Source organism: Triticum aestivum, chromosome 7D, assembly GCF_018294505.1.
Source record: "Triticum aestivum cultivar Chinese Spring chromosome 7D, IWGSC CS RefSeq v2.1, whole genome shotgun sequence".
Classification (NCBI taxonomy): Eukaryota; Viridiplantae; Streptophyta; class Magnoliopsida; order Poales; family Poaceae; genus Triticum; species Triticum aestivum.
In genome coordinates, this window is record NC_057814.1 from 109,944,948 (window position 1) to 109,950,420 (window position 5,473).

Consider the following 5,473-nt stretch of genomic DNA (forward strand, 5'->3'; position numbering starts at 1 on the left):
AACCGTTGTTTGGCTAAGTTACCGCTTTTGCTCAGCCCTTCTTATAGCGTTGCTAGTTGCAGGTGAAGTTGAAGTTGGTTCCATGTTGGAACATGGTTATTTTGGAATATCACAATATCTCTTATTTAATTAATGCATCTATATATTTGGTAAAGGGTGGAAGGGTCGGCCTTATGCCTGGTGTTTTGTTCCACTCTTGCCGCCCTAGTTTCCGTCATACCGGTATTATGTGCCTTGAATTCGCGTTCCTTACGCGGTTGGGTGATTTATGGGACCCCCTTGACAGTTCGTCTTGAATAAAACTCCTCCAGCAAGGCCCAACCTTGGTTTTACCATTTGACCACCTACCACCTACACTTCCCTTGGGTTTTCGCGAGCCCGAGGGTCATCTTTATTTTATACCCCCACGGGCCAGTGCTCCTTCGAGTGTTGGTTCGAATCGAGCTGCCTGCGGGGCCACCTTGGGGAAACTTGAGGACTGGTTTTACTCGTAGCTAGTCTCATCCGGTGTTGCCCTGAGAACGAGATATGTGCAGCTCCTATCGGGATTTGTCGGCACATCGGGCGGCTTTGCTGGTCTTGTTTTACCATTGTCGAAATGTCTTGTAGACCGGGATTCCGAGACTGATCGGGTCTTTCCGGGAGAAGGTTTATCCTTCATTGACCGTGAGAGCTTATGATGGGCTAAGTTGGGACACCCCTGCAAGGTATTATCTTTCGAAAGCCGTGCCCGCGGTTATGAGGCAGATGGGAATTTGTTAATGTCCGGTTGTAGAGAACATGTCACTTGACTGAATTAAAATACATCAGCCGTGTGTGTAGCCGTGATGGTCTCTTCTCGGCGGAGCCCGGGAAGTGAACACGGTTTCTGGGTTATGGTTGACGTAAGTAGGAGTTCAAGATCACTTCTTGGTCATTACTAGTTGACGACGTTCCGCTGCTTCTCTTCTCGCTCTCATTTGCGTATGTTAGCCACCATATATGGTTAGTGCCTGCTGCAGCTCCACCTCATTTTACCATCCTTTCCTATAAGCTTAAATAGTCTTGATATCGCGGGTGTGAGATTGCTGAGTCCTCGTGACTCACAGATTCTACCAAAACAGGTGCAGGTGCCAACGATGCCAGTGCAGATGACAAAACCGATCTCAAGTGGGAGTTCGACGAGGAACATGGTCGTTACTATGTGTCTTTTCCTGATGATCAGTAGCGGAGCCCAGTTGGGACGATCGGGGATCTAGCATTTGGGGTTATCTTATTTTCTTTTGGATTTGACCGTAGCCGGTCTATGTGTGGATTTTGGATGATGTATGAATTATATTTATGTATTGTGTGAAGTGGCGATTGTAAGCCAACTCTCGTTATCCCATTCTTGTTCATTACATGGGATTGTGTGAAGATGACCCTTCTTGCGACAAAACCACAATGCGGTTATGCCTATAAGTCGTGCCTCGACACGTGGGAGATATAGCCGCATCATGGGCGTTACAGGGGGCCACACCCCGGAGACGTGTGTCGCCTCTTCGGACATGCCACCACACCGTACGGCATGTATGAGGTCCCGGTGCGACGCTCCGGTGGCATTGCTACCCCCCTAGGGCCCCCGTCCCGCCTAACCCTGCAGCGTTTCACCACTGGATCTAGCCCTTTGACTTTGCACGGACGGGCTTTGACCAGTGGAACTCTCCACCCGGTTGTGTTAGGTCAGCCCATAGGAACACTTTGGAGCAACATCCGGGCCAAAGCCACAGTAAGATCCCCTCCGTGTAGACCCGACGCGTCCGTTTCCCACCTCCGTGTGCCGGCGGCGGCGCCATCCGTGAGGGGGGGGCACACCCCGGAAACGCGTGCCAGGCGTTTGCAACCGCCACAACAATTCCAGACTTGTGAGAGGCCGCCTACGCAAGATTTGGCAGCATGCTAGCCCCCGGATGCCGCCGGCCACAGCCGTAGACACGCGAAGAGCAATCCGCGTAGAGGGAAGTGTTCAGATACTTCTCCATCACCAAAAATTATGCAAAATTACCATCAGTCCTATAGCACATGTGCCCACGTCATGTAAAAAACTCATGATTTTATCGCGCTCCGAGTATTTGATAATATTCACGCCGCATCGTTACCGCAGAACGTCTACTACCGTGTCATCGACGTCCGTGAGGGCGCCCACACCCCGGAGACGCGTGCCACCTCTTCGGACATGCCACCACACCATACAGCATGTATGAGGTCCTGGTGCGACACTCCAGTGGCATTGCTACCCCGACAGGGCCCCCGTCCCGCCTAACCCTGTAGCGTTTGACCACGGGATCTAACCCTTTGACTTTGCACGGACGGGCTTTTGACCAGTGGAACTCTCCACCCGGTTGTGTTAGGTCAGCCCATAGGAACACTTTGGAGCAACATCCGGGCCAAAGCCACAGTAAGATCCCATCCGTGTAGACCCGACGCGTCCGTTCCACCCCTCCGTATGCTGGCGGCGGCGCCGTCCGTGAGGGGGGGCACACCCCGGAGACGCGTGCCAGGCGTTTGCAACCGCCACACCACTTCCAGACTTGTGAGAGGCCACCTACGCAAGATTTGGCGGCATGCTAGCCCCCGGAGGCCGCCGGCCACAGTCGTAGACACGTGAAGAGAAATCCGCGTAGAGGGAAGTGTTCAGATACTTCTCCATCACCAAAAATTATGAAAACTTACCATATGTCCTATAGCACATGTGCCCACGTCGTGTAAAAAACTCATGATTTTATCGCGCTTCGAGTATTTAATAATATTCACGCCGCATCGTTACCGCGGAACGTCTACTACCGTGTCATCGCCGTCCGTGAGGGGGGCCACACCCCGGAGACGCGTGCCGCCTCTTCGGACATGCCACCACACCGTACGGTATGTATGTGGTCCCGGTGCGACGCTCCGGTGGCATTGCTACCCTCACAGGGCCCCCGTCCCGCCTAACCCTGTAGGTTTGACCACGAGATCTAGCCCTTTGACTTTACAGGGACGGGCTTTGACCAGTGGACCTCTCCACCCGGTTGTGTTAGGTCAGCCCATAGGAACACTTTGGAGCAACATCCGGGCTAAAGCCACAGTAAGATCCCCTCCATGTAGACCCGACGCGTCAGTTTCCCCCCTCCAGGTGCCGGCGGCGGCGGCGTCCGTGAGGAGAGGGGGCCACCCTGGAGACGTGTGCCGCCTCTTCGGACATGCCACCACACCGTACGGCATGTATGAGGTCCCGGTGCGATGCTCCGGTGGCATTGCTACCCCCCCAGGCCCCCGTCCCACCTAACCCTGTAGCGTTTGACCCGACACGTCCGTTTCCCCCCTCCGTGTGCCGGCGGCGGCGCCGTCCGTGAGGGGGGCACACCCCGGAGACACGTGTCGGGCGTTTGCAACCGCCACAGCACTTCCAGACTTGTGAGAGGCCGCCTACGCAAGATTTGGCAGCATGCTAGCCCCCGGAGGCCGCCGGCCACAGTCGTAGACACGCGAAGAGCAATCCGCGTAGAGGGAAGTGTTCAGATACTTCTCCATCACCAAAAATTATGCAAAATTACCATCAGTCCTATAGCACATGTGCCCACGTCGTATAAAAAACTCATGATTTTATTGCGCTCCGAGTATTCAATAATATTCACACCGCATCGTTACCGCAGAACGTCTACTACCGTGTCATCTCCGTCCGTGAGGGGGGCCACACCCCGGAGACGCGTGCCGCCTCTTCGAACATTCCACCACACCGTACGGCATGTATGAGGTCCCGGTGCGATGCTCTGGTGGCATTTCTACCCCCACAGGGCCCCCGTCCCGCCTAACCCTGTCGCGTTTGACCACGAGATCTAGCCCTTTGACTTTATAGGGACGGGCTTTGACCAGTGGACCTCTCCACCCGGTTGTGTTAGGTCAGCCCATAGGAACACTTTGGAGCAACATCCGGGCCAAAGCCACAGCAAGATCCCCTCCGTGTAGGCCGACGCGTCTGTTTCCCCCGTCTAGGTGCCGGCGGCGGCGCCGTCCGTGAGGGGGGCTACACCCTGGAGACGCGTGCCGGGCGTTTGTAACCGCCAGAACACTTCCAGACTTGTGAGAGGCTGCCTACGCAAGATTTGGCAGCATGCTAGCCCCCGGAGGCCGCCGGCCACAGTCGTTTACACGCGAAGAGCAATCCGCGTAGAGGGAAGTGTTCACATACTTCCTCATCACCAAAAATTATGAAAAACTACCATCATCCCTATAGCACATGTGCCCACGTCATGTAAAAAACTCATGATTTTATCGCTCTCCGAATATTTAATAATATTCACGCTGCATCGTTGCCGCAGAACGTCTACTTCCGTGTCATCGCCGTCCGTGAGGGGGGGCACACCCCGGAGAGGCATGCCGCCTCTTCGGACATGCCACCACACCGTAAGGCATGTATGAGGGCCCGGTGCGACGCTCCGGTGGCATTGCTACCCCCCAGGGCCCCCGTCTCGCCTAACCCTGTAGAGTTTGACCACGGGATCTAGCCCTTTGACTTTGCACGGACGGGCTTTGACCAGTGGAACTCTCCACCCGGTTGTGTTAGGTCAGCCCATAGGAACACTTTGGAGCAACATCCGGGCCAAAGCCACAGCAAGATCCCATCCGTGTCCCCCTCACGGGCGTGGCTGCCGTCGTGTCCTGGAGGGGAGAAACGGCCACGTCGGGCCGACACGGAGGGAATCTTTGGGTGGGTTAGGCCGGGACGGTGTTGGGGGGTGTAGCTATGGGCTGGGCTATGACAACCAGGTAAAAAGGTCCACCGGTCAGACCCAGTACGGCGGAAGTCAAAGAGCTAGATCCGGCGGTCGTCTATGTCAGGGTTAGACGGGACGGGGTACCGGAGGGGGGTGGCAATGCCGCCAGGTGTTGCAGTGGGCTCTCCTACGCTTGTGGAAGCGTGGTGGAACGCGCAGGCACCCGACACGCGGCTCCGGGGTGTGCCCCCCTCACGGGCGTCGCTGCCGCCATGTCTCGGAGGGGGGAAATGGCCACCACAGCTTACACACGACAAACTAAAAAATAGTAATAATTGAATTTATAAAAAACACCGACATCCATCATGGAAAACGGACTATCACGGTGAAACCTTTAGACCCGGGCACCGGGCCGGTAACTGAAAGTTTTACCGTAATTGTACGTTTTCTTAACAGAAGTCTAATGCATACCGGAGCTCACGTCGTATGGATTAACCAACTATTTAAACAGGTCATGTTGCTTGTCTTTTGGCGAGGTGGGACTATTTTTTTACAGTTTGCTGAGAGTCACACCGTAATAAAAAATATTTAAAAAATGCAAAGTATCTATGCCGACGGCTTAGTCGTCGGCATAGATTCACACGTGGCATGTCCATCTATGCCGACGGCTAAGCCGTCGGCATAGGCTCACCTTATCCACAGCCGCACCCCACCCCCTCCACTCATTCTTCCTCCCCAAACGACCTCGCACCGTCTCCCCC